The sequence below is a fragment of the Heterodontus francisci genome, chromosome 6 (genome assembly GCF_036365525.1).
Source record: "Heterodontus francisci isolate sHetFra1 chromosome 6, sHetFra1.hap1, whole genome shotgun sequence".
In the NCBI taxonomy this organism is placed as follows: domain Eukaryota; kingdom Metazoa; phylum Chordata; class Chondrichthyes; order Heterodontiformes; family Heterodontidae; genus Heterodontus; species Heterodontus francisci.
Window position 1 is genome coordinate 155547278 of NC_090376.1, and position 26195 is coordinate 155573472.

Sequence of the window (26195 nt, forward strand, 5' to 3'; positions counted from 1 at the left end):
GTTGTCCACATGTACTTTAGCAAGGACTTTGACAAGCTCCCGCATGTTAGGCTGGTCCAGAAGGTTCGAACACATGGGATCCAGGGTGAGCGAGCAAATTGGATACAAAATTGGCTTGGTGATAGGAGGCAGAGGGTGGTAGTAGAGGATTGTTTTTCAAATTGGAGGCCAGTGACCAGTGGTGTGCCGCAGGGATCGGTGCTGGGCCCTCTGTTGTTTGTCATATTTATTATGACTTGGATGTGAATGTAAGGGGCATGATTAGTAAGTTTGCAGATGACACCAAAATTGGTGGTATAGTGGACAGTGAAGAAGGTTGTCTAAGGTTACAACAGGATATAGATCAACTGGGAAAGTGGGCAAGGGAGTGGCAAATGGAATTTAACACTGACAAGTGTGAAGTGATGCATTTTGGGAAGTTAAACCAGGGCAGGACATATACAATGAATGGCAGGGCCATGGGGAGTGTTCTTGAGGAGAGACCTTGGGTGCAAGTACATAGTTCCCTAAAAGTGGCAACACAGGTAGACAGGGTGGTGAAGGCGGCGTATGGCATGCTTGCCTTCATCAGCCGAGGCACTGAGTACAAGAGTTGGGACGTCATGTTACAGTTGTACATAACGGTGGTTAGGCCGCATTCGGAGTACTGTGTGCAGTTCTGGTCGCCGCACTACAGGAAAGATGTGATTAAGCTAGAGAGGGTGCAGAAAAGATTCACAAGGATGTTGCCTGGTTTGGAGGGCTTGAGTTATAAAGAGAGAGACTGGATAGGCTGGGTCTGTTTTCCCTGGAGCGAAGGAGGCTGAGAGGGGACATGATAAAATGATAAAATTATGAGAGGCATAACTAGGGTAGATAGCCAGAGTTGGTTTTCCATGATCGGGGTAACTAAATGTAGAGGGCAAAGATTTAAGGTGAGAGTGAGGAGGTTTAAAGGGGATTAAAGGGGTAAATTTTTCACACAAAGAATAGCGGGTATCTAGAATGAGCTGCCTGAGGAGGTGGTGGAGGCAGGAACAGTAGCGACATTTAAGAGGCATCTGGACAGGTACTTGAATGAGCAAGGCATAAAGGGATATGGAATTAAAGCAGGCTGGTGGGAATAGTATAGATAGGCATTATGGTCGGCATGGATGCGGTGGGCCAAAGGGCCTGTTTCTATGCTGTACGACTCTATGACTCTAAGGCTTTTGATAAGGTCCCGCATGGGAGATTGGTTAAGAAAGTAAAGGCCCATGGGATCCAGGGTAATTTGGCAAACTGGATTCAAAATTGGCTTTGTGGCAGGAGGCAGAGGGTGATGGTAGAGGGTCGTTTCTGCGAGTGGAAGCCTGTGACCAGTGGTGTAACACAGGGATCGGTGCTGGGACACTTACTGTTTGTAGTGATTTAGACATGAATATAGGAGGTATGATCAGTAAGTTCACAAACGACACAAAAATTGGTGGTGTCGTCAAGTGAGGAGGAAAGCCTTAGACTACAGGATGATATAGATGGGCTGGTAAGATGGGCGGAGCAGTGGCAAATGGAGTTTAATCCTGAGAAGTGTGAGGTGATGCACTTTGGGAAGTGTAACAAGGCAAGGGAATATCCAATGGATGGTAGGACACTCGAGAGTACAGAGGGTCAGAGGGACCTTGGGCCGCTTGTCCAAAGATCACTGAAGGCAGCAGCACAGGTAGATAAGGTGGTTAGGAAGGCATACGGGATACTTGCTTTTATTAGCCGAGGCACAGAATATAAGAGCAGGGAGGTTATGATGGAGCCGTATAAAACGCTGGTTAGGCCGCAGTTGGAGTATAGTGTACAGTTCTGGTCGCTACACTATAGGAAGGATGTGATTGCAATGGAGATGGTGCAGACGAGATTCACCAGGATGTTGCCTGGGCTGGAGCATTTCATTTGTGAAGCCAGACTAGATAGGCTGGGGTTGTTTTCCTTGAAGCGGAGAAGGCCGAGGGGGGACCTGATTGAGGTATACAAGATTGAGGGGTATTGATATGATAGATAGGAAGAGATTTATTCCATTAATGGAGAGGTCACTAACTCGGAGGCATAGATTTAAGGTAAGGGGCAGGAGGTTTAGAGGAGAGTTGAGGAGGAATTATTTCACTCAGAGGGTGGTTGGAATCTGGAACACACTACCTGAAGGGGTGGTAGAGGCAGGAACACTCATGACATTCAAGAAATATTTAGATGAGCACATGAAACGCCATAGCACACAAGGCTACGGGCCAAGTGCGGGGAAATAGGATTAGTTAGGATGGATGGTTGATGGTCGGCGCAGACGCGTTGGGCCAAAGGGCCTGTTTCTGTGCTGTAAAACTCTTATGATTTTATGAAAGCTGAGATAGTCCAAAAGTTGGTTCCTCACGAAGCTTGAGGAAGAAAAAGGATCTTTGCACTAATGTTCAAGTTAAACTAACAAAATGGAGTTAGAGAACATGAGATTCAAAAGAGAAATGGGGAATAAAATGAGACACCGGCAATTACAATTTGAAATGAGAAAACTTGAATTTGAATATCATAGGGAAAAAGAAGAAGAAACAAAGAGACTTACAAAGAGAAACAGAAGCCAGGAAATTTGTACTAGACAAAGAAAGGCTTAGGATAACGAACAGCGGTTGACAGGAAGGCTTGAGGAGGAATCCAATTCAATTCCTGGTTTTGATTTGGATTTTTTATTTCCTTAGTGCCTAAATTCAGTGAGGAAGGAGCTGAAGTGTAGTTTGCATCTTTTGAAAAAATTGCTATGATGTTGCAATGGCCGAAAAAAAAACTGGGCAACTTTATTGCAAAGTGATAGTGGGAAAAGTGTTAGAGATAGATTCAACACACTCAGAGGAACAGTGAAGCTACTATGAAATAGTTAAACTTGCAGTTCTCAAAGCTTATGAATTGGTACCAAAGTTTACAAACAAAAATTCAGGAATTTAAAAATGAAACACGGCCAGACATATCAAGGAATTTTCTAGAGAAAAGGCAATGGTGTTTGATAGGTGGTAAAGGTCAATAAAGATGGAGAAAAATTGAGAGCCTTCGGGATGTCGTCCTAATGGAATAATTTAAAAATAGCATCCCTTCAGGAACAAGGTTCTATTTTTATATTTTATTTATTTTTTTAAAAAGAGATACAGCAATGAAACAGGCCCTTCAGCCCACCGAGTCTGTGCTAACCAATAACCACACATTTTATACTAATCCTACATAAACCCCATATTCCTTACCACATCCCCATCATTCTCCTACCACCTACCTACACTAGGGGTAATTTACAATTTACCTATCAACCTGCAAGTCTTTGGTTGTGGGAGGAAACCGGAGCACCCAGTGGAAACCCATGCGGTCATAGGGAGAACTTGCAAACTACGCACAGGCACTACCCAGAACTGAACCCAGGTTGGTGGAGCTGTGAGGCTGCAGTGCTAACCACTGCACCACTGTTCCACCTGGACGAAAAAAGTTGGTAATAGGAAGATAGGAGCAGGAGTAGGCCATTCAGCCCTTTGAGCCTGCTCTGCCATTCTAGATTATGGCTGATCATCTACATCAACGCCATATTCCCGCACTATCCCCATATCCCTTGATGTCATTAGCAACTAGAAATCTATCAAACTCTGTCTTGAACTTACTCAGTAACTTAGCTTCCAGCACTCTCTGAGGAAGAGAATTCTAAAGATTCACCACCCTCTGAGGGAAGAAGTTCCTCCTCATCTCAGTCCTAAATGGCTTGTCCTTTATTCTAAGATTGTGTCCCCTCGTTCTAGACCCCACAGCCCGGGGAAATATCCTTTCTGCATTTACCCTGTCAATCCCTTTCAGAATTTTATAAGTTTCTATGAAATTGCCTCTCATTCTTCTAAACTCCACAGGAATACAGTTCCAATCTCCTCAATCTCTCTTCAGAGAGCAATCCCACCATCCCAGGAATCAGTCTGGTGAACCCCCTCTCTGGCACTCCCTCGATGGCAAGTATATCCTTCCTCATGCAAGGGGATGAGAACTGGTAAAATAAGGGATGCTGCAGTAATGGTAGATGATTATGAACGGACCCATGAAAACAGTAGTTACATGCTCTAGTTTGGAAACTTTGAGATAAGAGAGATTGAGAAGAAAGATAATGAAAAGGCCTCTGGTTTTAGTGAGAAAGGGTTAGGGAGAGGATATAGGCAATCCTCAGGAGTATTAAGAAAGATAACCATGAGACTAGGGTTGTCAAAAAGAACCAACAAGTAATTGTTATAAAAGAGGACATATAAAATCAGAATGCTGGAAGTTAAAAAGCAAACTGGTAACTGTGATTCCAAAAGCCCATCCTAAAAGGAATACCCAAATCGGAAGTTGCTGACAAGCCAATGGTCTTAGCGATTTTGAATAATGAGCAGCGGGGTTGTGCCCTCTGTGCTGATGAATTAAATCAGGTACCTGAAGGTTATAGACATTGTGTGTTCATGTTCAAGGGTAAGATGTCCCTATATCCATCTGATGACATAGGCAAGTCGATTATTCTGTTTAGAGATACAGGGACAACCCAGTCATTAATGGTAGCAAAGGAAGTGAATTTTCCTCCAAGTAGATCAATGAATGAGAAAGTCCTAGTGTGGGACAATGAGGAAGGTTACTTACTATTAATTTGCATGATTTAGTCAGGTGGAACAGTGGCGCAGTGGTTAGCACTGCAGCCACACAGCTCCAGCGACCCGGGTTCGATTCTGGATACTGCGCCTGTGTGGAGTTTGCAAGATCTCCCTGTGAGCGCGTGGGTTTCCACCTAGTGCTCCAGTTTCCTCCCACAGCCAAGGATTTGCAGGTTGATAGGTAAATTGTAAATTGCCCCTAGTGTAGGTAGGTGGTAGGAGAATGGTGGGGATGTGGTAGGGAATATGGGATTAATGTAGGATTAGTTTAAATGGGTGGTTGATGGTCAGCACAGACTCGGTGGGCCGAAGGGCCTGTTTCAGTGCTGTCTCTCTCGAAGGTCTGAATTAATATCAACTGAGACATGGACCAATTCCGCAACAGTGCATGTCGTCACTGACTTGCACATTGAAGGGGTGGATTTGTTGCAAGAAAATGATTTTGCTGGCGATAAGATATTGACATCTCCAGTAATTTCGGAAAAGCTAGTCGAGATTGCTGAAACTGAAGGTTTACAGGGAGAATTTCCTGGAATGTTCCCAGGTTGTTGTGCAGTGACAAGGTCCCAGGTTGAAGAAGATAAAGCAGAGTCAGTTTTTATTTTTAAAAAAAAGGACAAGCTGGACATCTGGCTGGCTGTAAACTTTGAGGAATTTTGAGTAACAAGGATGAATTGTTTAGCAGATCATCTTTGATTGTGACATAACAGGTAGACCCCAAATTTAAAGAAAATATCTCAGACAGCATGTTCTGAGACAGAGGTGGAGGAAATCCCCAAGTGTTATTATGTCAAGAATGACAATGAGAAAGTGAAGATCTCTCAGACACCTGCTGAGGAGGATTGGGCTACAGTCCATCAAACTGTTGTCCCTCCTTGCTACTGCAGTAAGATTAAGAATTGCCCATAAGATTCCAGTTGTAGGTTATTTGGTATGCAGAAAACAGAGTCTGGGATAACGATGCATGTTGACTGGTTGACGCTGCACAAAGATGTGGCCAGCTTCTGTAAGACATATCACACATCAGATGATTGAGAAGCCACAGCTTTCAATTAAACCAGCCCCATTAAGACAGATACCTGCTTTTGATGAACTGTTCAGTAGGGTTCTTCCAGATTGTGTTGGACCCTTACTCAGGACTAAGTCAGGTCACAGCTTTCTCCCAGTTTTGTCCACTCGATTTCCAGAGACAACACCCTTGAAAAAGCTCCCAGCGAAAGTTGTAATTGAGGAGTTGATTCAGTTTTTCACTCACTACCACAGAATCGTTACAGTGCAGAAAGCAGCCATTCGCCCCATCGTGTCCACACTGGCTCTCTGAAAGAGCAGTTCCCTCAGTTCAATTCCCCTGCCTTCTCCCTATAACCCTACACATTCTTCCGTTTCATAAAACTGTAATTCCCTTTTGAAAGCTTCAATTGAACCTGCCTCCACCACATTCCAGACCTTAACCACTCGCCGCATGAAAAAGTTTTTCCTCATATCACTTTTGCTTCTTTTACCAAATACTTGAAATCTGTGCCCTCTCCTTCTCGATCCTTTCATGAGTGGGAACAGTTTCTCTCTACCTACTCTGTCCAGACCCCTCATGATTTTGAATACCTCTATTAAATCACCTCTCAGCCTTCTCTTCAACAAAACAGAACAGTCCTAACTTCTCCAATTTATCTGCATAACTGAAATTCCTCATCCCTGGAACCATTCACGTGGATCTTTTTCTATACTCTTACGTCTTTCCTTAACTGCGGCACCTAGAACTGGCTGCAATACTCCAGCTGAGGCCGAACTAATGTCTTATACAAGTTCAACATAACTTCCTTGCTCTAGTGTCTATGCCCCTATTAATAAAGCCCAGGATACTGTATGCTTTATTAACTGCTCTCTCAGCCTAGAAACAGTGAAGTAGGAGGAGTAGGCCATTCGGCCCTTCGGGCCTGCTCCGCCATTCAAAAAAGATAATGGATAATCGTCTAATTCAGTACCCTTTTCCTGCTTTCTCCCTATACGCCTTGATCCCTGTGGCATTAAGAAATATATCTATCGCCTTCTTGAATAGATTTAATGACTTGGCCTCCACTGCCTTCTTCGATAGATAATTCCACAGGTTCACCACCCTCTGGGATTAGAATAGTTAGGTGCTTGATGGCCTGCACAGACACAATGGGCCAAAGGGCCTGTTTCTGTGCTGTTTCTTTCTTTTCTTTTGGGCCTCCTTATCTCGAGAGACAATGGATACGCGCCTGGAGGTGGTCAGTGGTTTGTGAAGCAGCGCCTGGAGTGGCTATAAAGGCCAATTCTGGAGTGACAGGCTCTTCCACAGGTGCTGCAGAGAAATTTGTTTGTTGGGGCTGTTGCACAGTTGGCTCTCCCCTTGCGCCTGTCTTTTTTCCTGCCAACTACTAAGTCTCTTCGACTCGCCACAGTTTAGCCCTGTCTTTATGGCTGCCCGCCAGCTCTGGCGAATGCTGGCAACTGACTCCCACGACTTGTGATCAATGTCACACGATTTCATGTCGCGTTTGCAGACGTCTTTATAACGGAGACATGGACGGCCGGTGGGTCTGATACCAGTGGCGAGCTCGCTGTACAATGTGTCTTTGGGGATCCTGCCATCTTCCATGCGGCTCACATGGCCAAGCCATCTCAAGCGCCGCTGACTCAGTAGTGTGAATAAGCTGGGGGTGTTGGCCGCTTCAAGGACTTCTGTGTTGGAGATATAGTCCTGCCACCTGATGCCAAGTATTCTCCGAAGGCAGCGAAGATGGAATGAATTGAGACGTCGCTCTTGGCTGGCATACGTTGACCAGGCCTCGCTGCCGTAGAGCAAGGTACTGAGGACACAGGCCTGATACACTCGGACTTTTGTGTTCCGTGTCAGTGCGCCATTTTCCCACACTCTCTTGGCCAGTCTGGACATAGCAGTGGAAGCCTTACCCATGCGCTTGTTGATTTCTGCATCTAGAGACAGGTTACTGGTGATAGTTGAGCCTAGGTAGGTGAACTCTTGAACCACTTCCAGAGCGTGGTCGCCAATATTGATGGATGGAGCATTTCTGACATCCTGCCCCATGATGTTCGTTTTCTTGAGGCTGATGGTTAGGCCAAATTCATTGCAGGCAGACGCAAACCTGTCGATGAGACTCTGCAGGCATTCTTCAGTGTGAGATGTTAAAGCAGCATCGTCAGCAAAGAGGAGTTCTCTGATGAGGACTTTCCGTACTTTGGACTTCGCTCTTAGACGGGCAAGGTTGAACAACCTGCCCCCTGATCTTGTGTGGAGGAAAATTCCTTCTTCAGAGGATTTGAACGCATGTGAAAGCAGCAGGGAGAAGAAAATCCCAAAAAGTGTGGGTGCGAGAACACAGCCCTGTTTCACACCACTCAGGATAGGAAAGGGGCTGTGTTCTCGCACCCACACTTTTTGGGATTTTCTTCTCCCTGCTGCTTTCACATGCGTTCAAATCCTCTGAAGAAGGAATTTCTGTGCTGTATAACTCTAAATGAAGAAATTTCTCTTCATTTCGGTTCTAAATGGCATACCCTGTATCCTGAAACTGTGACCCCTGGTTCTGGGCTCCCCAGCCATCAGGAACATCCTCCCTGCATCTAGCCTGTCTAGTCCTGTTAGAATTTTACAGGTTTCTATGAGATCCCCTCTCATTCTTCTAAACTATAGTGAACATAGGCCTAGTCGACCCAATTTCTCCTCATACGCCAATCCTACCAACCCAGGAATCAGCCTAGTAAATCCTCTTTGCACTCCTTCCATGGCAAGAACATCCTTCCTCAGATAAGGAGACCAATACTCCAGATGTGGTTTCACCAAGGCCCTGTAGAACTTCAGTAACAGATCCTTGCTCCTGTATTCAAATCCTCTTGCAATGAAGGCTAACATACCATTCGCCTTCCTAACTCTTGCTTACAGCGACTGGTGTACAAGGATACTCAGGTCTCGCTGCACCTCCCCCTTTCCCAATCTATCGCCTTTCAGATAATAATCTGACTGACTTTGTTTTTAAAACCAAAGTGGATAACCTCCCATTTATCCACGTTATACTGCATCTGCCATGCATTTGCCCACTCACCCAACTTGCCCAAATCACATTGCAGCCTCTTTGTATCCTCCTCACAGCTCACTTTCCTCCCCAGTTTTGTGTCGTCTGCAAACTTGGAAATGTTACATCTAGTTCCCTCACCCAAGTCATTAGATATATATTGTGAATAACTGGGGCCCAAGCACTGATCCTTGCGGTACCCCACTAGTCACTGCCTACCACCCGGAAAAAGACCCGTTTACTCTTACTGTTTCCTGTCTGTCAACCCAATTCTCAATCCACGCCAGTATATTACCCCCAATCTCCTGTGCTTTAACTTTGCACACTAACCTCTTATGTGGGACCTTATCAAAAGCCTTCTGAAAATCCAAATACACCACATCCACTGGTTTTTCCTTCTCTATTCGACAAGTGACAGCCTCAAAAAATTCCAGTCGTTTTGTTAAGCATGATTTCCCTTTCGTAAACCCATGCTGATTTTGTCCAATCCAGTGTATGCTTTCCAGGTGTTCTGCTACCACATCTTTTATAATAGACTCTAGCATTTTCCCCACTACCGACGTAAGGATAACTGGTCTGTAATTCCCCATTTTTTCTCCCCCCTTTTTTAAATAGCGGAGTTATATTTGCCACCCTCCAATCTATAGAATTTTGGAAGATGACCACCAATGCATCCACTATTTCCAAGGCCACTTCTGGGATGTAGAGATTTGTCAGCCTTTAACCCCATTAATTTCCCCAACACTATTTTTTTTGTTTACTAATACTGTCCTGCCACCTTCAATGAGACTTATGCACATATACACCTAGGTCCCTCTGCTCCTGCACCCCCTTTAGAATTGTACCCTTTATTCTGTATTGTCTCTCCATGTTCTTCCTACCAAAATGAATCACTTCACATTTCTCGGCATTGAACTTCATCTGCTACCTGTCTGCCCATTCCACCAAATTGTCTATGTTCTTCCTCCTCATAGTACACAATTCTCAAGTTTTGTATCATCCGCAAACTTTGAAATTGTGCCGTGTACACCAAGGTCTAAGTCATTAATATACATCAGGAACAGCAAGGGTGCCAACACTGATCCCTGGGGAACTCCACTACAAACCTTCCTCCAGCCCAAAAAACATCCATTAACCACTACTCTTTGATTCCTGTCACTCAGCCAATTTCGTATCCATGTTGCTATCGTCGCTTTTATTACATAAGCTGTAAGTTTGCTCACAAATTTGTTGTGTGGCACTGTATCAAATGCCTTTTGAAAGTCCATGTACAACACATCAACAACATTGCCCTTATCAACCTCTCTTATCTCCTCAAAAAACTTCAGAAAGTTAATTAAACATGATTTTCCCTTAAGAAATCTATGCTAGCTTTCTTTAATTAACTCGCATTTGTCCAGGTGACTGTTGATTTTGTCCTAAATTATTTTTTCTAGAAGTTTTCCCACCACTGAAGTTAAACTGACTGGCCTGTAGTTGCTGGGTTTATCTTTACACCCTTTTTTGAACAAGGGTGCAACGTTTGCAATTCTCCAGTCCTCTGGCACCACCCCACTGTCTAAGGAAGACTGAAAAATTATGGACAGCGCCTCGCATTTCCACCCTCACTTCCCTCAATATCCTTGGATGTATCTCATCTAGACCTGGTGTCTTATCCACTTTAAGTCCAGACAGCCTATCTAATACTTCCTCTATCAATTTCAAACCCCTCTAGTGTCTGACTTAGCTCCCCTTTCAACATTGCCTGGGTTGCATCTTCTTCCTTGGTAAAGACAAATGAATACTTTGCATCTAATACCTCAGCTGTGCTTTCTGCCTCAGTGCATAAATCCCCTTTCTGGTCCCTAATTGGCACCACTCCTTCTTTTACCACCTTTTTACTAGTAACATGCCTATAGAAAACATTGTGATTTCCCTTAATGCTGGCTACCAGTCTCTTCTCATGTTCTCTCTTTGAATCTCTTGGCAACCCATACCCTTAATAAGAGAAGCAATCGGACCAGGGGCCAAATTTCATGTCAGGGGTCTTTCAAGAGGTCATGTGTAATTTGGGAGTGAAGCAGCTGTTACAGACAGGTGGTAAGGGGGTGTGGGTGGTTCCACTGTTCACCTCCCAACTGACGGCTATCATGTAACTTTTAAAATGATGAGTTAGCCAGAGTGTTTTTAAGGGTCAAATAAACAAACAAATGGCTTCTTTAACCTATGGGAAAACCAAAAGGTAACTATTTTTATATGATTCCCAAAATGGTCTCAACCTCACTCACGCACACATACACAAGAGTAGAAAGGATAAGGGCAAGTGGTTTAAAGTGAGGTAGGTGTTCGTGTTTTACAGTAAACCTGTTGAATTTTCTCAGGACAGTCTATTTTAAAAGGTGCTGTACTGCATGTTTGTAGCCTTGGATTTGAAATGTTGTCGATTTTCTGGTGGTTAAGATTTCATACTGGAGGTGGTGGTCACTTTAAGTTCTCGCTGTAGCAAGCTGAAGTGTAGAATTAGCAGCAGGGGTCCTTGCTTGTTTGGCTGGACTTCGTTCCATAGCCATTGGTTGGACTGCTTTCTGTGATATTGTTGTGAATCTCCCCCCTCTCCTCAGAGGGCTACCTTTTAAAAAAGGTAAAAATTCATTGCATTAGTATTTGTTATTTGACACAGGGCCTTCTCCCCTGGTGTGACCACAGAATGTACCAGGATGCGGAATCCATGGCTCTCTATGGATTCTGGATGGCTACTATTCTGTTATGATGTGGCTACTTCACACCTTCTTTGGTTTTCTTCTGAGATATTCAATTCAGGAATGTATCAATCATTTCAGGATGGGTGTAGTTAACACCTCTTGGACTGGAATGTGTCCTTTTGCCCTTTCAAGCCAGTGAGGCAGTTTTTGAATACAGGGGCCAGGTCATCTGACCTTCAGAGCCATCTATGCAGCACATTTCCTTGAAGAAAAAAGACAAAAATCAATTTCAAGACCACACTGAATAAAGTTGGAATCTTAAAAGTTAGGAATATGCTATGTTTTTACTGGGCATGACACAGCCCAAATCATCCACTTACCATCTGCAGTCACAAGGTTCTTTGGAAAGATATCACCAAACCCTAAAGAATATGATTAAGGCCTATTGGTTTGAATATCCCCATGATTTGGATAAGGGGTTGCCACAAATGAATCTACTGGTTTCAGTCCATTTTAATTGGTCCATGGTCATGAGGTTGAGGTCCTCTTAAACTCATTGAGAGATTTTTAGCACAGGAGGAGGAAGAAACGACTCTTCGATCGTGTGTTAGAGTTAAGAGAGACTCTCAAAAGCTTGAGATGGCCAGAGAACATCTCAAATTTTCTCAGAAAAATGATGAAAACCCAGGCAAATAGAAAAGCTAAGGCACATAGGATGCTAGTTTTGTTGCCTTTGCTTGGGGAACCACTGAAAGTTAGGTTCAGTGGACCTTAATGCATTAAGAGAAAACTCAATGAGGTGAACTATTTGGTTAGTACCCCAGCCAGAAGGAAAAGTCAAAGGTGGTGTCCTGCGAATATGTTGAAAAGATATGACCGTGAACATTGTCAGCCAGTAAATGTATGCCAAATGATAGACAAGGATAAGGATACACTGTTACTTCTAATGAGCTGGATGAAGAGGCAGAGACAGAAAACTCTCAAATTGGACCCCCTGTGGTGAAACTGACAAACACACAAATGTTAGTGTAGAACTGCATCTAAACTATCTTTCTGAACAACTTTAAACTCTTAGCTCAGCTAGGTCCTTTTTAAGTAGTTTGTGCAGACAAGTCAGGTCAAACTGCTCTGGCTATTCAGGGTTGATGTAGGGACCACCACACCCATTAAAATTGGTTCAGGTCAAAGAAGAGTTTCAATATATGCTAAAAGAACGATATAACTGGATATAGTCAACACTGCTGGGGGAATTCTCCAGTTCTACTGCAGCCAAAGCCCAATGGTTCCAAAAGATTCTGCATTGATTATCAGAATGTCAATTCAGTAACTAAAACAGATTCTCATCCAATCCCACAATTTGGAGTATATTGACAAAGTGGGAAATTCAGCCTTTATTAGCTGAAAGGATATTGGCAAATCCCCTTGACCAACCAAGCCAAAGAAGTTTCTGCCTTCATGACCCTACATAGCCTATTGCAATTTAAGGTCATGCTGTTTGGTATGAAAAAATGCAACAGTCACATTTCAAAGATTGATTAACCAGGTGATTCCTGGACTAAGCAATTGTGTTGTGTATATTAATGACTTATTTGGTATATACTGACACTTGGGAAGATTATGTTGAACACTTAAAGGCTCTGTTCGACAATTAGAGAATACCAAAGTGGTAATAAATTTAACAAAGAGCAAGCTTGCCAAGGTTAAGGTCACCTATTTGAGGTATTTCGTGGGTCAAGGTCAAGCGTTGCCTAGAGAAGCCAAGGTTCAGGACTTTCCAGTCCCAAGACAAAAAAAAAAGCTTACTCCCAACTTCAGTACAGTAGCTAACCCACTGACGAATTTATTTTTTGAAGAAAAACGTGAGGGTCGAGTGGACATAATCATGTCAAATGGTATTTGAGAAATTAAAGGCCATTTTAATGAATGAACCTGTTCTAGCACCACCAAATTTTAGCAAGCCCTTTAAAGTGGAGTAGGACTAGTGTTACTCCAAGATGATGCTGGTATCGAACATCTGGTCAGTTACTGTGAGAAAATCACCAGGTACCAAAAGTACTCCATTATTGAAAAAGGAGACCTTTGGTCTCGTACTGCTGCCTCTTCAACATTTTGAAGTATATTTGTCAATAATGATCAAGTGGAAATATCCATTTATACCAACTATAACAATTTTTTTTTTTTTAAAAAGAGAAATGCAAATACACCAGGTTATTCCCGTGCAGTTTAATGTTGCAACCATTTACCCTAAAAATTGTATGTTACAGCAAAAAAGCAAATGTAATTGCCAATGCTCTGCCCAGAATTTAAAGGGCATAACAGAAGCAAACAACTCAGATGAAAATACTGTTGTTATCTGTGTAATAGGTAACATGTTAGTGATTGTAAAGTTTACAATGGTATATGTTAAAAAGGACAATGGGTTCGCTCTCAGATTGTAAACAGGGAGCCAGGGGCTCTAAAATGCACATCGGAGATCTGGATCAATTTGAGGGACTTTCCTCGGAGAAATGCACACTCTATGGGGGAAAACAGCAAAAGGCAGTTAAGATTGGAGTCCAATTCAAAGGCTCAAGGTTGGCGGAGGAGAAATGGCCAACAGGGTCACCAGAGATTGCATTATTAACTTTAGTCCAGTCGAATATGCGCAGAAGACGCAAGCAAAGAGGACATTAGCTTCAAAAAAAAAAAAAAAAAAGGACCTTGGGATATCCAACAAACTGCAGCTGGGAGGAGTTGAGGGCTTTTTACTGCAATGATACCTTTTCAATGAGAACGCTACAATATATCAAATGTGGTGTGGGGTTTGAGTGTATTAATAAGTTAATGGGAAATAACTTGCTCTGTATTTTAGTGTATTATCTACCCAAGTATATTTTAGTTAATTTTTATTTTAGTTGTTATGGTTAGTTCATAAAATGTGAAAACTTGTCATACGATTCTTTACATCGGTCACTGGGAAGTTCAAGTTGGCAGCCCGAGGTCATAAACACCCATGGACAATTACAAAATAAAACTAGCAACAGTTTAATAAGACTATTGGGAAAAAAAAGCAAACCAGCCACTTGGGTTTATTTCTAAAAGGGATAAAATTGAACAGTCAACTACAAAATGGCACATCACCACTGCAGGTGTTACTCAAGACCTGGTTGGTTGGCATCCTTCCGTCCACAAAAGATGCTGGATATGCAGCAAACAAGTCATTTAGGTGGGTGTCTTTTCTTGGTGCATCTTTGCTGATGGCTGTGAAGACCAATGCTTAAGATGCAGGTCCTGCCACAAGTGCCATGCGAGAAGCTGCCAAGTGAGGGGGAGTTCTTGTTTTTGACATTACCCAAGCTGATACTGACCCTCCTATTCCACGAGCTTCAATTGTGGTGGTACTTTTGACAAAGGCCTTCTTAAAATCCTTATAGACAACATCCATTGCTTTCCCTTCATCAACCTTCTCTGTTACTTCATCAAAAAAAAAATCAAACAGATTAGCAAAGCACTATCTGCCTTTTAGGAATCTGTGCTGGCTCTCCTTCATTAACTCAAACCTCTCCAAATGCCTGTTGATTTGCTTTCACCCCCCACCACCGCCCCACCCCGATTGTTTCAAAAACCTAACGCACCACAGATGTTAAACTGACAATCCTCTGACACTCCCCATCCCCCCCATCTCTAGGGAAGATTGGAAGATTATGACAAGCCCTTCCGCTATCTTCACGCCCACTTTCTTGAGCAACCTGCAATCCGGATATTTTGTCAGCATCCGCTTTCTTAGAAAAGACAGATAAAGTACTTGTATTCCAGTAATCTAGCCTTGCACTGCACCTCTAAGCATATATTACCCTCTTTGACTGCAATAGGCCTACAGCACCTCTTACTACCCGATTATTTACATGCCAGTAAAAGATTTTTGGGTTTTATTTTATCTTAACTGCCATTCTATTCTCATATTCTCTCTTTAGTCATAGTCAGTTATACAGCACAAAAACAGGCCCTTCGGCCCATCATGTCTGTGCCGGTCATCAAGCACCTAACTATTCTAGTCCCATTTTCCAGCACTTGGCCTGTAGCCTTGTATGCTATGGTGTTTCAAGTGCTCATCTAAATACTTCTTAAATGCTGTGAGGGTTCCTGCCTCTACCACCACTTCAGGCAGTGTGTTCCAGATTCCAACCACCTTCTAGGTGAAAATTTTTTCCTCAAATCCCCTCTAAACCTCATGCCCCTTACTTTAAATCTATGCTCGATGTTTATTGACCCTTCCGCTAAGGGAAAAAGTTTCTTCCTATCTACCCTATCAATGCCCCTCATAAATTTTGTACACTCAATCATGTACCCCCTCATCCTTCTCTGTTCTAAGAAAAACAACCCTAGCCTGGTCAGTCTCTTCATAACTGAAATGCTCCAGCCCAGGCAACATCCTGGTGAATCTCCTCTGCACCTTCTCCAGTGCAATCACATCCTTCCTATAGTGTGGTGCCCAGAACTGTAAACAGTACTCCAGCTGAGACAATGTATTTTCGTCTTCACTTCCCCTCTGAACTTATTGTACTTTGGCTTGGTTTTTGCTTGAAGAATTCACCTGATATACATCATGCACCCTCCCTTACCTTTTGCCCTTGTTGGAATGTACCTAGCTTGTACCTGAAACATCTCTTCCTTAAAAGGTCACCCCTTGTTCCGTTGCAACTTTTCCTCTCAATCTCTGGTTCCATTTTACCCTGGCTAGATCCCCTCTCATCCCACTGAAGCTTCCAATTTAGAAATTCTATTTTAGATTGTTCCTTGCTTTTCTCCATGACTAATTTAAAAAAGTTATGATAATAACACTTACCCAAGTATTCCCCCACAGGCAACAGGTCCACTTGGCCCACCTCATTCCCCAGCAACAGATCTAGCAATACCTTCTTCCCAGTTGGACTGAGAATATGCTGGTCAAGGAAGTTCTCCTAAACACAATTCCGAAATTGCTCCCCATCCTTACCCTTTATTCTAACATTAGCCCAGTCGATATGAGTAACTAAATAATCACCACTCCTATAGTTATTGTATATCTGTGGTTTTGCTGCAGACTTGCTCCTCTATCTCACACTCCGCCCCACCCCACTCAGCATGACTTGTAGAATACACCCAGTAGCACAACCATTCCCTTTTTTGATTCTCAACTCTAACCAAACGGCTTGTTTTTGCCCCAAGGACATTCTCTCTTTCCAACACGACAGTGTCTTCCAGCAGCACTGCCATCCCACCCCACTTTTTTCCTTTCCTATCTTTTCTGAACACTTTGATCCTTGAATATTAAGCACCCAGTCCTCAACATTTTTAAGCCACATTTCCATTATTGCCACTACATCATATTCCCAGCTATTTATGCTTGAAGCTAACCAACGTGATGCACTACATTTTGTGTGCTTCCACACATGCAATGTAAACTTGTGTATTCTTTGTAGCCCTCGTACGTGAGCGTGTAAATTTTAAAATTTAGGTGCTGTTGGGGTAACCAATATAGGTTAGCGAACACAGGGTGATGGGTGAATGAGTTAGAACAAGCAGTGTTTTGGATGCGCTTGAGTGAACATATGGTGAACAATGGGAGGCCGACCAGGAGTACATTGGAATAAATCAAGATTGGAGATAACCAAAGCATAAAAGAGGGTTTTCATAGCAGATGGGCTGAGGCAAGAGCAAGATGGGCGAGGTTATGGAGGGATATGGCGTCAGCAGCTCGGTTCAGGGTTAAATAGGAAGTTGAGGTTGCGAGCAGTCTTGTTCGGCCCGAGAGGGGCCATGGAGAATGCAAGCAGTGCCGAGGGAACGGAGTTTATGGTGGTGACTGTAGATAACGGCTTCGCTCTTGCCAATGTTTAATTGTAGGAAATTGTTGCTTACCTAAAACTGGATTTGGACAAGTAGTCTTACACTACGGAAGCAGTGAGTTAGAGTGGGTGTTGTCAGTGTACATGATGCCATACTCTACAGGACTTCAGATGGTGTTGCCAAACCTTTCATAATTTTAAAAACCTCTATTAGGCCTTCCCTGTTCATGAGAGAAAAGAGTCAACCTGCTCATCCTTTCCTGATGGGTATAACCTTGCAGTTCTAGCGGGACGGCGGGACCCTGGAAGTGATTTTTGAGGATGGTGGGCAAGCTGCCTGGATTGGAGGGCCAATAGGAGGCCCTCCAGCACTGACAGATTAGCAGCTCCACTGTCAGAAATGAAAGAGGGCACCTAAAGATGAAGGCATCCTCTGAATGCATTTTAAATTTTTTTTTTTTTTAAATTTAAGAGGCTTTAGCTGCCAGGTTGTTATTGAACCCCTCCACAGGACAGCCTGTGGCCATAACTATGGTTAAGACTGTGGGGAGGAGCTTTAATGATGGAGCGCTGGCCCCTGGTCTCCTGCCTCCATCCCTCAACTGGGTTTTGGCCTTAGCGGAGAAAATTCGAATTGGCAACATGCTGCTTAGAGTCATAGTCATAGAGAGATACAGCACTAAAACAGACCCTTCGGCCCACTGAGTCTGTGCTGACCATCAACCACCCATTTATACTAATCCTACATTAACACCATATTCCTTACCACATCCCCACAATTCTCCTACCACCTACCTACATTAGGGACAATTTACAATGGCCAATTTACCTATCAACCTGCAAGTCTTTGGCTGTGGGAGGAAACCAGAGTACCCGGTGGAAACCCATGCAGTCACAGGGAGAACTTGCAAACTCCACACAGGCAGTACCCAGAACTGAACCTGGGTCACTGGAGCTGTGAGGCTGCAGTGCTAACCACTGCGCCACTGTGCCGCCCAATTTACCTAACAACCTGCACGTCTTTGGCTGTGGGAGGAAACCAGAGCACCTGGCAGAAACCCACGCGGTCATAGGGAGAACTTGCAAACAGGTAGCCGATCCCACCCCCTGAACCAGCATGTTCAAAAAAATGGTTCGAAGGCAGGAATATGGCAGAAAACCAGCATGATGGCTGGTGGCAGGAAATTGCAAGCCCATCTGACTTTGCAGCCATTTCAAAATTCAGAAAATTAATACCTTCTGAGGAAAATTTAGATCATAAGTCAAATAAAGCTGGACGCAGTAATAATTTTGAAGACAGTAATAAATCCTTAAATCACTATAGCAGGGTTAGGCATAAATCAGGATAAATATAATTTTCAAATATGATCCATACACAATACAAAACATTCATTTTGTGAACAGGAGAATTTAGAATTCTAGTTAATTGGTAAGGGGATTTGGGGTGATTTTTTTTTTTTTTTTTCTGAGGAACTTAGTGTTCTGTCAAGTAAGGATCAACCGGTGATAGGTAAGTCAATGATATGCATGCTCTGGATGGAACAGGCTTAACGGGACAATATTTTTTTTTTCCTGTTTTTCCTATTCATTGTCCCGTTATGCCTGTTCCAACCAGAACCTGCATATCATTCACTTAACTCTATCATCTCTGAATTTCTCTGCCCCTTTTGCCATTCCGTCAATTTTGGTTTGAAAGCAGAGCCGATAATTTATATTACTTACACAGCAGGATTTTAGTCACTGTCAAGTACAAACATTAACCGCTGATTACAAGTGAATAGCCACATGTACCTTACAAATCAAGCTCAGCCAAAAAAAAAGAGAATCACAATTATTACAGTGCAGAAGGAGGCCATTCGACCCATCATGTCCACACCAGCTCTCTGAAAGAAGTCACTCATATCCATTCCCCTGCCTTCTCCCATAACCCTGCACATTCTTCCTTTTAATATAACCGTCTAATTCCCTTTTGAATGCTTCAATTGAATCTGCCTCCACCGCTCTCTCAGGCGGTGCGTTCCAGACCTTAACCACTCGCATAAAAAAAAGTTTTTCCTCATACCCAACACAAAGGAAAATGGTTGTGGTCGTTGGCGATCAATCATCTCAGTCCCAGAACATTGCTGCAGGAGTTCTTCAGGGTAGTGTTCTAGGTCCAACCATCTTCAGCTGCTTCATCAATGGCCTTCCCTCCATCATAAGGTCAGAAACGAGATGTTCACTGATGATTGCACAATACTCAGCATCATTCGCAACTCCTCAGATACTGAAGCAGTCTGTGTCCATATGCAGCAAGACTGGGCAACAGTCAGGCTTGGGCTGATAAGTGGCAAGTAACATTCACGCTACACAAGTGTCAGTCAATGATCATCTCCAACAAGAGAGAATCTAACTATCTCCCCATGACATTCAATGGCATCACCATCATTGAATCGCCCACTGTCAATATCCTGGGCGTTGCCATTGACCAGAAACTAAACTGGACAGCCGTATAAATACTGTGGCTCCAAGAGCAGGTCAGAGGCTAGGAAATTTGCATCGAGTAACTCACCTCCTGACTCCCCAAAAGCTTGTCCACCACCTACAAGACACAAGTCAGGAGTGCGATGGAATACTGTCCACTTGCCTGGATGAGTACAACTGGAACAATACTCCAGAAGCTCGACACCATCCAGGACAAAGCCGCTCACTTGACTGGCATTCCATCCACTACCTTCAACATTCACACCCTTGGCCACCGATGCACAGTGGCAGCAGCGTGTACCATATATAAGATGCAATTCAGCAACTCACCAAGGCTCCTTCCACGGCACCTTCCAAACCCACAACCTCTACTACCTAGAAGGTCAAGGGCAGCAGATGCATGGGAACACCACATGTTCCCATCCAAGCCACTCACCATCCTGACTTGGAACCAAAAATTGCCTTGAAGCTTACATAAATTGACGGATAGAATTGGGCATTGGAAAATGTCCCGAATTCGGGTGATATTCAGATTTTATACTTTAAAATTGAGCCTTCAAGAACATATGCAAGATTTATTTTGCTTAAAATTTGCTCTGACATTACACCTCAATACAGACAGACATAAACAACTCAGAGACGCGAGTGATAACCTGTCCACTATTAGAAACAAAGCGTAACTGCACCACATTTACCACGGCGACAGAGGCTGCACATTTTTATTTTGTTTTGCAACAACCGAACTCGCGCGTTGCTGTAGCTCGAGGACTCGCCGGGAACCGTTAACCATCGCGCATGTTCCACTGCACGCAGATTCCATTCCAATCACTCGGGGAGTGATCACAACAAAAGGTCAAATCCTAAAAATATATAAACATGGCTGTAACAGAACTTACTTGACAGGGAGAGTTGCTCCGCAACATCACCTTCTACCTAACTGAAGCAGGTAATGCAGTAGCTACGACTACTCCTACCTTCCCCCATCCTAACAACTCCTTCAGCCAAACCGCTTCACCTTCAGGTTATCAACCGCCCTTCCATCGATCGTCACTTCCTGATTTATTCCATTGCTTAGCAACGGAGCTTTTCTGTTTTCTGATTGGCCGGTCAAGGCTATCACCAATCACCAATCAAAATCAAATTATTGAAAGTCCCTTTTTTAAAGGGGTACACACAAAAATGTGCAAATTATATAAATGAAAACAAAGGAAATGTATCCAATTGAATTATAATGTTGTTACCGGTGTCCCAATGCACACTAGTCCCTCCGTTGGTGCCTCACCGGTTAGGGACAAAGTCGAGGAAGAGAGGCAACGCAACCAAGAGTGACCGGCCGTGTCTCCCCTGGACCTGTGGTTGAGCGAAGCAACTGTTAGGGCAAACAAGTTCAAAAAGTGTACATGCGCCGAGGGCTATAGGTATCTCCATTCGCATTATATGCTTCTTAGCTTGGCGAAGTGTGACAAAAACTATGGGCTGGAATTGTACCAGGCTTTTGGTGATGGACTGCGAGGCACAAAGGTTCTCCAAAATGGTCTGAGAAGGCCAGGGTGGCATGCACGACGTCTTCCTGCCACCATGCCTTTTTGCCAGTGACGGGAAAGGTGGCAGTTTGGCCACCTGCCAGGAGCCCAATTGAGCCACTTACGGGGCCAATTAAGGCCTACCTCCTGCCTCCATGGGCATTTTACTCTTGTCGGGGGGGGGGGGGGTGGCTGCTGCCGCGGGGGGAAATCGCCCAGTGAAACTTGGCATCCTCCCAGGGATGTTATGGCCCACAGAGGGGTCCCTGGCAGCAATGGCCCAGTGGCAATGCACCACCTGACCTCATCTGTTGTATGATCGCTTTAAGAGTGATGTCCCTTTAAGAACTCAGTATGCTAATGAGCTAAGTACCAGGATGTAGTCATGTGACTAGAAGCCATAGTCACTCTGCACAACAACCCCATGCATAAAGGTTCTGTATATAGTTTGCTCTGTGTTGTAAATACTATTTTAGCTGTTAATAAACCTTCTAGAGATCAAGGAACTGGAATCCACGCACCTCATTGTGTTGCTTAAGATAACACAAAGAAACTCATGACATGGGGGCAGTGGTGGGAAAAGACAAGATGGTAGCTTGAAGACCACAGGTAAAACAGCAAGCAAAATTTAAAAACAATACAGAAAACAGAAGAGAAAACTTGAAGCAACAAGTGAAGAAACTTTAAAGCAAGTACCTGAAAAGAGTGAATGAAAGCTACATACCTTAGAAGGCTGAAAAAAGCTCCATAGAACAGAAGCTGGCTGAAAAGCAAGTGATCAGGTGAGTTATTGTGCCGCAATCAAGAAATCCTGGTTTAAAAAAAGCAAAGCCTTTGAAGGGTTTAAAAAAAATTATTTTCTAACTGCTCCATGTGAACGAGAAAAAAAGGGAAAACCCTGAAAAGTGCGCAAACTGAAAAAGAACAAAGTCCGATAGTGAAAAAAGCGTGGGAAGCCCATGAATCTCAATTAAAACCGTCAAGCTGAAAAAAATCATTAAACCAGTGAGTGTGAAGAAGATAAATAAATTCTAGCAAAAAAAAGCAAAGGGGAAAACCCTTGAGCTGCCTATCGAACAGCTGTGTAAACATATAGGCAAAGTGCTGAAAGAGAAAAAACAGAGAACATTGTCAAGCACCTATTGCACTCATCAAAGCAGATAGCCTGGATAAACGAATTTCTTAAAGGTGGAACAGCACAGAGCTAATAAAACAAGTTTGAAACCACAAATCAAAAAGTCAGAATAATTACAGTGCTGAAGGCACACACAAAGTTAAATACAGGGCAGAAAGCAACAGAACAGCAGAGGATGGATATCAAATTTCCCAGCATGAACTGGAAGGCCATTGATATCCTATCCAAGTTTAAGAGGCATCTTGACAAATACACGAATAGGATGGGAATAGAGCGATACGGTCCCCGGAAGTGCAGAAGGTTTTAGTTTAGGCAGGCATCAAGATCGGAGAAGGCTTGGAGGGCAGAATGGCCTGTTCCTGTGCTGTCCTGTTCTTTGTTCTTGTTCAAGTTCAAACTTTTTAAACAGAGAATGCAGTTATGCTTCATAGACCAAGTGGTTGCAGAACTAGAGAAGCAGGCTGTGAATATAATGACAGCAATGGAAAATGAGGGGTTATACAGAATCAATACCTCTGGCTTATCTGAAGAGGACAAGAAAGATCTTGCAAATATATGGCAAGTGCTAGAAGATCAGCTTCGGGTAAGAGTGAATTTTAGAATACATTACCTCGACTTGATGTCCTACAGGCAACAGCCACAGGAATCAACAGATCAATTCATCAGTAAATGCTGTAGTAAAGGCAACGAATGCAATTTTTCAGAAACTGAGCTGTCGGAGCAAATAATAGAGCTGGTGATTGTTTCAATACCTATTGAAGCATTTCAAAAAGATCTCTTGGGGAAAAAGAAAGGTCACAGCATTGATGTTGATATGAAACCATTGTAGCTGGACAACAGCATCTGCAAGCACTAGATACAGCCGACAGTATTCACATGGTAACCAGGTCACAAAAAGCAAGCAAGCTTTGTGGTAAGTGTGGTTTGTCCCACTCACCATGAGGTTGTCCTGCATTTCAAGATCAGTGCAAGGCGTGCTGTGCAAAAGGATACTGGGACGCTTGTGCAAGAAATCTAGCTCCAAAGACGCAGCCAGAAGTCACAATAGGACACAAACAAACAGAAGATAGGCGCAGCAACATGGCAACAGCAGCAAGAAGCTGTGTGAACACAAGCCAATACACGAAGTCCACAGCGAAATAGACCCGAGACAAGGCACAGATTCTCAGCCAGAAGATGAGGATGCGTTTCACATTGTGAACCTGACACATTGGGCTAGATTTTAAAGCCCCTCCACCGCTGGGAATGGTGGTGGAGGGGCAATGAAGGTCAGTACCTTCGCTCGACCCCAGCTGCCTATACCTGACATATGCCTCCTTCTTTGTCCTGACCAGACCCTCAATATCCCTCATCAACCAAGGTTCCCTAAACTTGCCAGCCTTGCCCTTCCATCTAACAGGAACATGCCAGCTCTTAACTCTTCCTAACTCACTTTAAAAAGCCTCCCACTTGCCAGACGTCCCTTTACCTGTAAACAGCCTCTCCCATTCAACTTTTGAGAGTTCCTGTCTGATGCAATCGAAATTAGCCTTCCCCCAATTTAGGACTTCAACCTGAGGACCAGTCCTATCCTTTTCGATAACTATCTTGAAGCTAATAGAGTTATGGTCACTGGTCCCAAAGTGCTCTCCCACTGACACATCAACCACCTGCCCATCCTCATTTCCTAAGAGGAGGTCGAGTGTAGCCCCTTCTCTAGTAGGGCCATCCACATACTGCTTCAGAAAACTATCCTGGACACACTTAACAAATTCTTCCCCATCTGATCCCTTAGCACTAAGGCAGTCCCAGTCAATATTAGGGAAGTTAAAATCACCTACTATTACAACACTATAATTCCTACACCTATCTGTGATTTCCCCACATATATGCTCCTCCACCTCCCTCTGACTATTGGGGGGCCTATAGTATAATCCCATCAAAGTGATCACCCCTTTCTTATTTCTAAGTTCTACCCATATGGCCTCGCTGGATATTCCCCCCAGGATATCCTCTCTCAGTACTGCCGTGATGTCCTCCCTAATCAATAGTGCAACTCCCCTTCCTCTCTTACCTCCACCTCTGTCATGCCGGAAGGATCGGTACCCCGGAACATTGAGCTGCCAGTCCTGCCCATCCCTCAACCACGTTTCCGTAATAGCTATAATATCACAATCCCATGTACCGATCCATGCTCTGAGTTCATCTGCCTTACCTGTAAGACTTCTTGCAATAAAGTAAGTGCAGTTTAGCCTACCAGACCTTCCACGCTCCCTGTCCTGCCCCTGCCCAGCCTGCCTACTATCTTCTGCCTACTGTCTTCTGCAAATTTCTCAATCATGCCTCCCACATTGAAGTCCAAATCATTAATGTATAACACAAACAGCAAGGGACCCAGCACTGAGCCCTGTGGAACACCACTGCATCCATTCATAAAAACATTCATCGACCATTGCCTTTTGTCTCCTGTCACTGAGCCAATTTTGGATCCAACTCGCCACATTCCCCTGTATCCCATGGGCTTTTACTTTTCTGACCAGTCTGAAATGTGGGATCTTGTCAAATGCCTTACTAAAATCTATGTAGGCAATATCCCCTGAACTACCCTCATCAATCTTCCTTATTACTTACCCAAAAAATTCAATTAAGTTAGTATGACATGACCTTCCCTTAACAAATCCATGCTGACTATCCCTGATAAATCCGTGCCTTTCTAAGTGAAAGTTTATCCTATCTCTCAGAATTTATTCTAATAATTTGCCCACCACCGAGGTCAGACTGACCAACCTATAATTATTTGGCCTATCCCTCACATCCTTTTTAAACAATGGTACAACGTTCGCAGACCTCCAATCCTCTGATAGTTTGCCTGTACTGAGTGTGGATTTGAAAATGAGCCTCAGTGCATCTACTATTTCCTCCCTGGCTTCCTTTAACAGCCTGGGATACAATTCATCTGGCCCTGGTGATTTATCCACTTTCAAGGATATCAGACCCTCTAGTACTTTCTCATTCCTCAAGGCTTTCTAAAGTATTATGACTTTTGTGACTGTCATAAGTTTTCCTTCAAGTAGCTGTATCCAGTCCACTTTCACCAGATCACCTCTCAACTTCATCAAATTTGCCTTCCCCCAATTTAGAACTTTTACTCCTGTTCTATCTTTGTCCTTTTCCATAATAATGCTAAATCTGTGTTATGGTCACTATCTCCAAAATGGTCACCCACTGCTACTTCATCCACTTACCCAGCTGCATTTTCTAAGACTAAATCTAGAATTGCACCCCCTCTCCTTGGGCTTGTTACATGCTGGATAAAAAAGTTCTCTTAAATGCAGTTCAAAAATTTTGTGCCCTTTGTGTCCTTCACACTGTTTGTATCCCAGTTGATATTAGGGTAGTTGAAATTCCCAACTATTATTGCCCTCCCAGAAAGTGCAACGTGCACATACAAGAAAAGCTTAAGCGCGAGTTGGATGACATGGAACGCAATGACATTATCCATCGTGTGCATCATCATACAGACTGGTGCAGCTCAATTACATGCATGCTAAAGAGGGATGTAGCAATCAGGGTATGTCTATACCCGTGGCATCTAAACCTCTCCCTAAAGAGATGTCCCCACAAGATTCCAACACTAGAGGAACTGAATCCCAGGTTCACAGGAGTCACATTCTTCTCCAAGTTGGATGCTAAACATGGATATTGGTCGGTACACCTAACTAAGGAATCTCAGGAAGTCATCACCTTCAGAACACCATTTGAAAGATATTGCTTCCAGAGACTACCCTTCAGCTTATCTGTCAGTCAAGATCTGTTTCAGCCGCATATGGGCAGAATTATCGAAAACGTGTCTAGATGTATATGCAATGCCGATGATATTGCGGTCATGGACAAAAAGAAGAGTACCATCAAAAT

General features: G+C 43.6%; 1 protein-coding gene across 1 annotated transcript in view; it reads right to left on the reverse strand.

Annotated features, from left to right (window-relative positions):
• LOC137371609 (cilium assembly protein DZIP1-like) overlaps positions 1 to 20673 on the reverse strand; it is a 437496-nt gene extending 416823 nt beyond the window's left edge. Inside the window, exon 1 of the mRNA XM_068034440.1 lies at positions 20540 to 20673. The gene's annotated coding sequence lies outside the window, so the exon portion shown is untranslated. The remainder of the gene's footprint in view (positions 1 to 20539) is intronic.
• Positions 20674 to 26195: the final 5522 nt, after the last annotated feature.